This window comes from Schistocerca nitens, chromosome 10 (genome assembly GCF_023898315.1).
Source record: "Schistocerca nitens isolate TAMUIC-IGC-003100 chromosome 10, iqSchNite1.1, whole genome shotgun sequence".
Taxonomy (NCBI): domain Eukaryota; kingdom Metazoa; phylum Arthropoda; class Insecta; order Orthoptera; family Acrididae; genus Schistocerca; species Schistocerca nitens.
This window is the reverse complement of record NC_064623.1, coordinates 37,815,861-37,828,786: the sequence shown is the minus strand read 5'-3', so window position 1 is coordinate 37,828,786 and position 12,926 is coordinate 37,815,861. Positions and strand designations below refer to the sequence as shown.

General features: G+C 44.7%; 1 protein-coding gene and 1 long non-coding RNA gene across 3 annotated transcripts in view; both read right to left on the bottom strand.

The window, feature by feature from the left end:
- The window catches only part of LOC126210060 (alpha-actinin, sarcomeric), a 488,112-nt gene that overhangs the window by 182,241 nt on the left and 292,945 nt on the right, over positions 1–12,926 (bottom strand). The window lies entirely within an intron of this gene.
- Positions 1–12,926, bottom strand: part of LOC126210063 (uncharacterized) — a 193,728-nt gene that overhangs the window by 58,197 nt on the left and 122,605 nt on the right. The gene's annotated exons all lie outside the window — the stretch shown is intronic.

The window sequence follows — 12,926 nt, the reverse complement described above, 5'->3', positions numbered from 1 at the left end:
TGATCTTAAAAGTAGTCACCAGCATTGTGTATAACCCGTTGCCACTATGTGGAAGTCGTACGATACTCTTTGCAGTGCCAGTTTTGTTGACAGTTCGAATTTGTAGCAGTTCTGAAACGAGTGCCGCGAAGTGTTTCCTTCACTTCAGAAATCGAGTTGAAATCACGAGGGCTCAAGTCAGGGGAGTGCAGAATGTGGTACAGCACTTAGCAGCCTCATCAAATAAACAAATCTGTAACATCTTGCACTGTACGTGCTTGAGCATTGTCCTGCAAAATGATGGTCAGGTCATGCAGAAATTGACATCACTTCTGCCTCTATGCTGTTCATTTTTGGAACACAACCTACGACCAGCTTAGAGAGAGAAGTGATGACACTTTCCGCAGGACCTGACCGTCATTTTGCAGAACAATGCTCAAGCACGTACAGTGCAAGATGTTACAGATTTGTTTATTTGATGAGGCTGCTAAGTGCTGTACCACTTCTGCACTCCCCTGACTTCAGCCCTCGTGATTTCAACTCGATTTCTGAACTGAAGGAAACACTTCACGGCATTCGCTTCAGAACTGCTACAAATTCGTCGGGCAACAGAACGCGCCGCTCGAACTGTCAATGCAACTGGCACTGCTAGGAGTATCCTATGACTTCCACATCGCTGGCAACGGGTTATACACTATGCTGGTGACTACTGTGAAGGTCAGTAAAACTTTTAAACACGTACCTATTTTGTACGAGCTGTAAAGAAATAGTTGCCACTATTACAAGTTCGAACCCACGTATTTTTGACTAGTAATGTGTAGTATTTGGTACAGTAGGCAGTCTTGTTACTGCAATTCACTGCGCACGTATGGTTGTAATTTACAGGACATGACACGCGTCCAATTTCCTAGGCCGGCATACCACCATGTCCCATTATAGTTCTGCAAATGCCTTCCAAACACGTTGCTGAGCCTTCCAAACAGGTTGCTGAAGATGCGAAGTTCACGGCCTGCATTTTATTTACAGACGAGGCAGGATTCACAACAGAGAGACAGTAAACTACGAGTAGCACAAGACGCGTGTGTGGGCAGATGCAAATCATCGGGCAATCGTGGAGGTGAGCCATCAGGATCGCTTCAGTATCACTGTGTGGGCAGAAATTGTCGGTGAAAGACTCATATGGCCATAAACTTTACGGAACAAATCAACAGAGAACGTTACCCTTGCGCAAAAGCAACGACTGTGGTTCATGCATGATGTGGCGCCGGCCGCTTTTGCTCAGATCGTGCGACTGTACGTCACCGCAACATTTCACGGGCGACATACTGGTCGAGGAGGTCGGCAGCACGGCCTCCCATTCACTACACCTGAACCCATTGGATTCCTGGCTATGGTGGCGCTTCAAGGCATCGCTATATGCCCAGGCTATCGAAACTGTGCAGACGTAACAGGAACGTATCACCAATGCATGTGACGCACTCTGAATGGAACAAGGTGTAACTGAAAGAGTGCGTCATTCACTGCGAAGGAGGACTGGAGGATGTGTTGGGATACGTGGTAACAATATGCAGCGCTGCCGACGATGTCTCCTACGTACACAGAGATGACAATGAAGATTAGCCCATACTTCAAGAGGGCACTGGTGTCCAAAATTAAAGCAACGAACTACTATTTCACCGGCCTGTGTCAAATTCACGATATAACAATACAAACTGTCAACAGAAGTCGTGTTCTGCACGGAAGATGGCATTCCGGTCAACGGACAATAATGCCAGCAACGTCTTCAGGGCACCTATGTTTGCCGGGCAGTCACATATCCACAATCGCCGTGTACGCAGTCACAGACGGTACAGTATGGACACAGAAAATGCCTACCAGACTCTCTGCGGTGAAGGTACATAGAAAGAAAGGAAGCAGGAGAGACCGAAACTGATGTGGCCCGATGGCGTAACATCAATCGTTATTTTGTTTCTCGGATGAGGTGCCAGTTTATAGAAACCGAACCGTATCCCAGAGACCAGGACAAAGCCGAACACGTGTGACATCAGAAACAGTGGACCGTTATTTGGCTGTAAGGGCACGACGGTCCCGCCTTACTACGGCACTGAAACTGGCATCTGAGCTCGCAGCATCCCCTGGACGTGTTGTACAGAGGCAGACGGTGTACAGAAGATTTCAACAGAGTTACCTTTATTGTTGGAGACCTGTTTGTTTACCTCTGGCGTGTCTTCACAGAAGAGAACGTCTAGAGTGGACCCGTCAACACGTCACCTGGGCGGTCGAACGGCGAGCCCACGTTCTTTTCACAGATGAGTGCCAATTGCAACTGGAGTGTGATTCTCGACGGATTCGCATCTGGAGTGCACGATTTCGGGACCCAAACATTGTGGAAAGAGATCGCTAATGGTGTGGACAGGGATTATCTAACTCCTCTTCATGAAATTTTACGGGAGAATCAGCAAGATTTAATTGCTAGTGGGTACCGTGAGGAGATCTTGTTGTCTCACGCGGGGTTGTTGCGTGGTGCTGTGGGCCCAGACTTCGGACGCCAATGCTTGACCTCATAGTGCACGAGAGGGGTGGCTTATTATTATTATTTTTTTTTTTTTGGAAATGGAAGAAATTGCACGCATGACGTTGTCTGCTCGATCTCGCGATCTAAGTCCCATAGAGCATGTCTGGGACGCATTAGGGAGACGGGCTGCATGACGACAGCCTTCACCAACCACTCTCGAAGATTTGCGGGCAGCTCTGCAGGAAGAATGGGCGTTATTGCCTCAACATGAGACTGATGACATCATTCACAGCATGCCCCGTCGTAGTCAGTCTGTATAGATTCCAGAGGTGGTCACACCCCGTACTCAGCGCATTAACCAGTTGCTAGAATGCTTGTGCAAATTCTTTAAGTTGGAAAAAAAAGAAAAAGGAAAAAAGAAAAAAAGAAGAATATTTTTGTCCATCGTTATGTATGTTGAACTTGTTTACGTTCTGTATTCTTTCATTGTTTCTACGTTACTATCACCTGTTTACACGGTTTTGTGGCAAAATAAACGCAACCTTGCAAAAATTCCTATTGTTGCTTTAATTTGGGGAAGCCAGTGTAGAAGAAAGTTCCAAAATGGTTCAAATGGCTCTAAGCACTATGGGACTTAACATCTGAGGTCATCAATTGCCTAGAACTTAGAACTACTTAAGCCTATCTAACCTAAGGACATCACACACATCCATGCCCGAGGCAGGATTCGAACCTGCGACCGTAGCAGTCGCGCGGTTCCGGACTGAAGCGCCTAGAACCGCTCGTCCACTACGGCCGGCTGTAGAAGAAAGTTTCTTCTAGTTTGCACCAATACTACATCCTACAGGAATGTGTGACTTTCTATGAACAGCTTGTATAGATAACTCCGCCAATAGGGTGTTGCTTTAACTGCTGTTTAGCTTGTTTCCTTTGTCAACAATTCTGTCTGTATGTTTACATTGGAGGTAAGTAGAAACATAAACTTAGCTGTATTCGCGTGAGAAAATTTGTTGTGTTGCACCATAATGCAGGCGGTGTGTCGGAAATTAAGTCTTTTTGTAAAAGCTATGACCGTATTCTCGACAACAGCTAGCTGTCTGGTGGAAACCTCAGAAGCGCCCTTCCTCTGCCTGACACTGGTGCCGCAGGCTTCGCCGGTTGCGCTTCCACACACGCTGCCTGAGCGCTCTGGCAGGTCCAGTCACGTGTTAGACGAGGAGCAATTCTCGGTTTTAGTCCGCACGAGTGTCTTCCGCATTTTTTTTACTTTTTTTATGAGTTTGGCGGCGCGATAATTTTGTACGCTGTGCCGACCACAAATGGAGAAGTTTACTAATATGAATGTTATCCAGGGCCTGCCTTGACAACTAACGATTACATTACCGGTTTAACGCCTGTTGAGATGAAACTGTCAGTAAACATTCAAAACGGTATCCAGGCAAAACAAACTAGCGTCGCAGTCAAGAAGACTACAGACAAACATCAACATACTGAGATTAAACACGAGACTACAACGAATAGGAGAATGAAGGAATGGTTTATGATATTACAACACGCATAATTTCACTCTCCTAAGGGGGCGCTATTTAATGAGGAAATAGAATATCTACTTGCAGCAAATGATTTGGGCAAATTTAAGTGGTCTTTGTTTCATGAGAGCTTAGCCGCTACTCCTCCAGCCGGCCGTTGGGGTCGAGCGGTTCTAGGCGCTTCAGTCCGGAACCGCGCTGCTGCTACGATCGCAGGTTCGATTCCTGCCTCGGGCATGGATGTGTGTGATGTCCTTAGGTTAGTTAGGTTTAAGTAGTTCTAAGTCTAGGGGACTGATGACCTCAGATGTGAAGTCCATAGTACTCAGAGCCATTTTAACCATTTTGAGCTGTTCCTCCATATGAAGTGTATAATCATCTTCACCAGTCAAACGTTATTCGAGGTGGAGAATGTAGTCAGCTCGCCCTCCATGATTCAGTTATAGCATTTACTCAAATGAACTGTTTATTTCAACCATGGCTACTACCGACAGCATCTCCACAGAATTCACGTCATATCATCAGCACATCACGACTGTGGGAACATCGAACCAATGATATTTGGGCTGCCCTAGACGCAGAAAGGAATCAGGATGGCTACTTGTAGAGACTGTTGAAACGAAACAAAAAGTTCTCTAGACTAAGTTTATACATTTTAGAACAGTGGCTATAAAAATTCGTAAGCTGCTCGCAGAATTATTATTCCAAGTTGGCATTAAAATATAACCGAATAGTTTAGGTTTCGGAGTATCTGTGTGATTATTTCGCTCATTTAGAAACTAGTTTCTTAAGCTGAGAATCGTGGGCATTTTGTCACACTAGTTAATATAAGTTATCGATACTGAAATTTGTGTTGTAAACTACCTAGCAATTTGTTGGAAGGTAGCAAAAGTCTGAACTAGCTCTGCTGATGTACCAAAGTGTCATAAAAAAATTAAAAATACATTCTCAAATCTTTGAGTTACCTTCAAGAAACTACACCACTGCACATGTATCCCCATTAACACATCATGAAGTGTAATACATAGCCGGATAACATTAAAAAACTACCATGCGATAATATAAACTTCTTAGTTCGGACAATGGGTTCGTCCGCAGCTCGTGGTCGTGCGGTAGCGTTCTCGCTTCCCAAGCCCGGGTTCGATTCCCGGCGGGGTCAGGGATTTTCTCTGCCTCGTGATGACTGGGTGTTGTGTGATGTCCTTAGGTTAGTTAGGTTTAAGTAGTTCTAAATTCTAGGGGACTGATCTCCATAGATGTTAAGTCCCATAGTGCTCAGAGCCATTTGAACCATTTTGACAATGGGTTCATAAACACACAAAAGAAAAACATACCTGCGTAGTCTTGCCTTCTAGATCAGTACCACAAAGGCAGATGATTGGAAACCTTTTACTGTTTAAACAAAAACATCATGATAATGTCTTTGGCTGAGTGCGACATTTAAAAGCAACGGTGGTAACATTAAGAGTGCAACGGGAATTCCACTGTTAAATGCAGAGGAAGCAGATAGGTGGAAAGAATACATTGAAAGCCTCTATGAGGGTGAAGATTTGTATAATGTGATAGAAGAAGAAACAGGAGTCGATTTAGAAGAGATAGGGGATCCAATATTAGAATCGGAATTTGAAAGAGCTTTGGAGGACTTACGGTCAAATAAAGCAGAAGGGATAGATAGCATTCCATCAGAATTTCTAAAATCATTGGGGGAAGTGGCAATAAAACGACTATTCACGTTGGTGTGTAGAATATATGAGTCTGGCGATGTACCATCTGACTTTCGGAAAAGCATCATCCACACAATTCCGAAGACGGCAAGAGCTGACAAGTGCGAGAATTATCGCACAATCAGCTTAGCAGCTCACGCATCGAAGCTGCTTACAAGAATAATATACAGAAGAATGGAAAAGAAAATTGAGAATGGGCTAGGTGACGATCAGTTTGGCTTTAGGAAAAGTAAAGGGATGAGAGAGGCAATTCTGACGTTACGGCTAATACTGGAAGCAAGGCTAAAGAAAAATCAAGACACGTTCGTAGGATTTGTCGACCTGGAAAAAGCGTTCGACAATATAAAATGGTGCAAGCTGTTCGAGATTCTGAAAAAAGTAGGGGTAAGCTATAGGGAGAGACGGGTCATATACAATATGTACAACAACGAAGAGGGAATAATAAGAGTGGACGATCAAGAACGAAGTGCTCGTATTAAGAAGGGTGTAAAACAAGGCTGTAACCTTTCGCCTCTACTCTTCAATCTGTACATCGAGGAATCAATCTGTACATCGAGGAATCAATCTGTACATCGAGGAATCAATCTGTACATCGAGGAATCAATCTGTACATCGAGGAATCAATCTGTACATCGAGGAATCAATCTGTACATCGAGGAATCAATCTGTACATCGAGGAAGCAATCTGTACATCGAGGAAGCAATGATGGAAATAAAAGAAAGGTTCAGGAGTGGAATTAAAATACAAGGTGAAAGGATATCAATGATACGATTCGCAGATGACATTGCTATCCTGAGTGAAAGTGAAGAAGAATTAAATGATCTGCTGAACGGAATGAACAGTCTAATGAGTACACAGTATGGTTTGAGAGTAAATCGGAGAAAGACGAAGGTAATGAGAAGTAGTAGAAATGAAAACAGCGAGAAACTTAACATCAGGATTGATTGTCACGAAGTCAATGAAGTTAAGGAATTCTGCTACCTAGGCAGTAAAATAACCAATGACGGACGGAGCAAGGAGGACATCAAAAGCAGACTCCCTATGGCAAAAAAGGCATTTCTGGCCAAGAGAAGTCTACTAATATCAAATACCGGCCTTAATTTGAGGAAGAAATTTCTGAGGATGTACGTCTGGAGTACAGCATTGTATGGTAGTGAAACATGGACTGTGGGAAAACGGGAACAGAAGAGAATCGAAGCATTTGAGATGTGGTGCTATAGACGAATGTTGAAAATTAGGTGGACTGATAAGGTAAGGAATGAGGAGGTTCTACGCAGAATCGGAGAGGAAAGGAATATGTGGAAAACACTGATAAGGAGAAGGTAAAGGATGATAGGACATCTGCTAAGACATGAGGGAATGACTTCCATGGTACTAGAGGGAGCTGTAGAGGGCAAGAACTGTAGAGGAAGACACAGATTGGAATACGTCAAGCAAATAATAGAGGACGTAGGTTGCAAGTGCTACTCTGAGATGAAGAGGTTAGCACAGGAAAGGAATACGTGGCGGGCCGCATAAAACCGGTCAATAGACTGATGACAAAAAAACAGCATCTAAACATTGTCCAGAAAATAAGGGCAGACTTCGGTGAGCGGGAAATGTAACTCGTATGCCTGAAGACTGGTGTAAAGACCCGACGGAACACGTCCACTTGGAAGTTCCAGAAAACTATGGGTGGTCGACGTCATGAAGGACGCAAGCTCGCAGGAAAATAACTTCAGTCACACTCCTTGAAGGAGCACGCTGGTCACTTTTTGAGTGTTGTATATGGTGCAGAACCGGAACCAGACGGTCATGGCAATGAAGTGGTATGTGTCAGTCGGTTGTATGGAATCAGCGCAGCTACACGTGTTGACGTGAAGACATGCCAATGATAGATCATGTTTGAAAGTGCCCATAATCTCCCCATGAATGATGATGTCCGAACTGCTAAATCGAAGACTACTGTCCAACATATCTTCACAAAATGGTATACCACTTACTGCAATTAACACGCCGGAAGATCTGTGGTCATTGAAAGGTTATAATCGACAAGAACTGGATACGAGTGTCACGTCTTTTCGATGACAGTCGGTTTCTCGGTCCATTTCTGAAGGAAACTGCATGTAAAGACATTCGGCGTCTAACACCTCGATAAAAGTCATTGCCCATAGTGGCACATGGGACGTAAAGCTGCACGTCTTCAGAGGGGGGCAAACACAGCAACTGGACATTAACTGACGAGGCGTATAGCACAGACGCGCAAGGTGGCGTTTAACCAGCAGTCTGTGGAGGGACTAGTTCAGTCTATGATGTTTTGGTGGTATTTCTCGTACCATGACTCCGTCCACTCATTCAGATTATTTCAGCATTCTCGGTGATCCAGTCTTGCCGTTTCTTCTGCATTTTTGTGTATGCTGTGGTTTTTCCCGTCTTACAAGATAACAACAGCCACTTCCAGAGGACTTCAGGCATACGCTCCTGGTTTGAGAAACACTCAGATACCGTATCGAGCCTCGAATGGCCGACTGAATAACTCGTTCTTAATCCCATAGAACATGAGAGACGCAGCAGTCAACATTACCCCAATTTGATAGCTCTAAGGGATATGGAATCCCTGAAGAAACGTGTGGACACTCTTCCTTGCCAAATGGAAGTCGTGATCAAGGTTACAGGCAGTGTTAAAGGCCCTTCAATTCGAAGCGGGACTCATCACTGAAGACATTTCTACTTCAGTCAATCAGATTCCATGCTCCGATGACCAGCAAAGACGTGTCTGGGGACACTCCAGACAGCAGTGAGATACCAGCCTGTCACCCAACAATCAGGAGTGATGCTCTGGGGTGTCATTTCATTTCATAGCGGGACCCCTTTGGTTGTCGTCCGCGACACCCTCATAGCGTAATGTTACGTCGACGATGTTGAACGGCCTGTTTTGTTGCCCTTCGTGGCAAGCCATCCTGGACATACATTTCAGCATGATAATGCTCGTCCGCGCACGGCGAGAGCTTCTACCGTTTGGCTTCCTGCTTGCCAAACCCTACCTTGGCAACAAAGATCATCAGATCTCTCCCCACTTAAGAATGTGTGGAACATTATGGCCAGGCCTTGCAACTTGCTCGGGAGTTTGACGGTCTAACATGACAATTGGATAGAATGTGGCACAATATCCCTCAGGAAGTCGTCCAACAATTCTGCAAATCGAAGCCAAGGCGAATAACTGCTTGCATAAGGGGCAGAGGTAGACTAACGTTTTAATGATTTGCTCAATTTATGGAGCTCTTTCTTTTCAATACGACATCCAATTTTTCTGAAATTGTAATCATTTGTTTGTACATGCACATCACATCTACCAATTTCCGTCCCATTCGGGTAATTTCTTCATAGTTCTTCGTATTTCATGTCTTAGAGTGGATTTTGACACTAGGGGATGCAATGTAAGATACAAAAACTTACAATTTTCGAAAGCTACTTACTCCAGCTGCCAGATATCTCTAAGTTATAGATAATAATCCGGCAAGCAACCGACTATTGTTTGACAGAGGTATGCGTAAACGGTTGAACTAGTTTTTCAAACCACCCGTCAGTCAAAATGACTGTAACACGCCAGTCCCTCTTTTACAGACACGTTACACAAAGCCGCACACTGCCAAATAATTTGACAAACACTAAGTTTGACCAATTGAGCACCTACGGGAGTCTTTACACGTTTAACACGATATTAGGTTCGTGCATTAGAGACACGTGAAAGATGGGGGTGTGTTCATTACACATGGAAGTTTAATCGAATTGCATAAAAACAGCTCGTGGACGCACAGTGGCCGCGAGGTTAGAGGCGCCACGTCACGGATTGCGCAGCCCCTCCCGCCGGAGGTTCGAAATCTCCCTCTGGCATGGGTGTGTGCGATGTTCTTTGCATACGTTAAGTTTAAGTAGTGTGTAAGTCTAGGGACCGATGACCTCAGCAGTCCGGTCCCTTCGGAATTCACACACACATTTGGGCGCAGACACTACGGCAAATTGCGAGGTCCGTTCATGATCGCCAAGATCGATAAACGCAAGATAAGTAATTTCTAGCTTGGCACATTTCTATAAACAAAGACATTAAATGTTGGCAGATGAGAAGTGTGGCACCCTGTCGGCGCCAGAGATGGGTCGGCCACGCGTTAGGAGCGGTTTTCTTTAAAAAAAGTACCTTGCCGGGCTGGCTGCGGTATAAATAGGCTCTCGCCGGGGCAAAGGACCACGCCTACACCGCGCTGGGCCCCGGTCCCTGGTGTCGGCTTCTACACGCCCTGCAGACGGCTGCGAAGCACATCTTATTCGTAATAGCATACTCGTCAATACAGCAAAAGCCGAGTTGACATTGTTAGCAGACCTACGAGGGGATCTTTCAGACTGCTGCTCCTCCATTATCTTCACACTTACAGGATTTCAAGGCCAGTGCATGGACATATATTTCCCATGGCAGTACCTTGCACTTCTCCCAAACATGCGGGAAAAAAAAAAATGCTTTGAAAAATCTGTGGGCGCTGTTGAGAATAATAATGAATCAAAGTTCATAACAAAACCTTTCGTACACAGTTGCATGGCGGCTACTTCAAAAGTTTCTAGTTCGACTCTGGTTAGAATCAACTTTTTTCCCCATTACCAAACTGATGTAATAATTAAGAGACACTACATAATTTTTAATGAAATTAGTATTTTAGTTTCATTTGCTAATGTAATGAAGTAGAGACTGAAAATACCGCTTCAATTGTAAGTTTTAATTTTTCGCTGCTTACACCACATCATGTCCATCATCTCTGCGCTCACTGGTGGTACACCGCGTCCTATACTCTCCACTGCGGCTCTCGGGGTCTCAGCACAAAATAATCACACATGACGATGGGCATGTAAGAGCCTGAAAGCGGTCGTGGTCTAAGATAGAAAAATTAAAAAACCTTACAACTAAACCGGTATTTCCAATCTCTGCTGCAATGCTCAGTTGCTCATGTTCCTCCGGCATGGTTGTTCGTAATCGAATGAAAATGTGAAATGTCATTTTCATTCATCATAAGTCATTTCGCATATTTGTACAGGGTGTTTCGAAAAAATTCATCCCATTCCACAAGAATGTACCGTCAACATGGTTGAAGATACAAACTTAAGGTGAATTTAAACTTAATCACATAAACTAGAAGTTCACCTTAGTGTCAGCTGAAAAGTTCTCGATTAAGGTTCTCCTTGTCACTAGCTAGCTCGTGCGACCGTTGGAAACGGCTTTCCGCACAACTGCGATAACATGCCGGGATTTAATTAATCAACAACCAACTGCATGGAGGAACTGTATGCAAGATTTTTTTTAAGCGAGCTGCCTCAACCACGGATCAGTCGCTAGAGGCGTACTGATCTCGCATTGCACCATCGGCATGTGACATTCTTTGTGTGTGGGGGGGGATGGGGGGGTTGTGAAGGCCACCCTTTACGTGTCTCCCCTTTAGACGACGATGTTTGATTAGCGACGCCGCATAGCAACGGAAATACAAAGCAGTAACTCCAGAAGAGAGCGTTTGAATTAAGCCCCTATAAAGAACTAAACTTATTTGTGAAATTCGCTGTTTTCAATATGCATATTTGTCAAGGAAGTACGCAGTTTGTCAAATTTAACCTCACTTTTGAAGTAGCTGTCCCGCTGCGCATATCGTGTCGGGAAATACTTTGACAGTAGTGGATGAAGTGCGAGATGCATACAGGACGACAACTGGTGGGTAATATACGAGGTGTAATGTACGAGGTGCAATCTCCAGGTGTCTGATCTCAAAGCGATGGTAACAATTCGGCAAGCAACTGGCTAATGTTTGACAAAGGCATGCGTTGACAAACTTGTTAGTCAAATCGGTTGCCAAAGTTTGTGTCAAACACGACATTATACTATGTTTGACTAACACGTCAAATTGTTTAATAGTGTGCGTCCGGTGGATGGAACATTGAAAATTTGTGAAAGGTAAATGAAAATTCTGATCATGACGTGTCTGTAAAAACTTAGCCCAAGAAGTTACGTGAATATATGTAAAAGATATACTATTGAAAAAGTCAAGCCGAGCGGTCTAGGGCGCTGCAGTCATGGACTGCGCGGCTTGTCCCGGCGGAGGTTCGAGTCATCCCTCGAGCATGGGTGTGTGTCTTTGACCTTAGGATAATTTAGGTTAAGTAATGTGTAAGCTTAGGGACTGATGACCTTAGCAGTTAAGTCCCATAAGATTTCACACCCATTTGAACATTTTCTTAAGGCCCCTGACCACTTGTAGAAAGATTCCAGCTCAGTTGTGACCAAAACAGGGGCTAGCAATACTGGTATTAGTAAATAGCGATATCTTCAACAATCATCTGCCGACTCAGTCGGCTACAGCAAGCAGAAATCTAGTCTGCAGACGATGGTTGAAGGTATCGATAAAGCAAGCAGAAATCTACTAATACTAGTATTGCTGGCCCCTGGTTTGACCAGAACCGAGCTGGAATCTTCCCCTGTGTCGGTCAGTGAGCTGAAGATGGCGTAGTAAATTGGCGAAACTGGTAGCCAAATAAAATAAGTTTGGAAACAAGACAGCTGGAAAGTGTTTAATTTCTATCCTGTATCAAACAGGATGCAACCATCTCTGAAAAGATGGACATACAGAGACTGGGCTGATTCGAGCCCTCCCTAACAGTTGTAGCTATTTTTTGCAAACGTCAGTATGCTGTGCACAGTGTAGTTGCGATACCAGGGTCAGCAGGGATATGGAGTGTTCGCTACTGCCGCACGCGAAAAGACCGCCGCCCTCATGACGAGGGCCGGCTGGCGATATGCATACAATGCGGGTGGCAGCCGCCTCCACATGCCACGGTCGCTGACAACAGGCAACCCACGGCTCCTGCACAACGACAGTCTCCCCGCACAAAGTACAAAATAGTCGATGTTGTGTATTGGCGACAAAAGCCTTTCAGGAAAAGGCACAACCAGTATTAGTACACTGTCCAGTCGCATTAAAGAGACCACCCATCAGAAACCTGAATAACGACCTTTAGCTGCGAGACATGGTAGGTACCGACAAGGATGTAGAGCCATTCCGACTCTAGCGCCGAAGCCAGCTGCCTTAAGTTTCTCGGTTGCAGCTCCATGAAGCGAACAGCCCGATCGAGGTGGCTCCTAAGTTCTACACTACTGGCCATTAAAATTG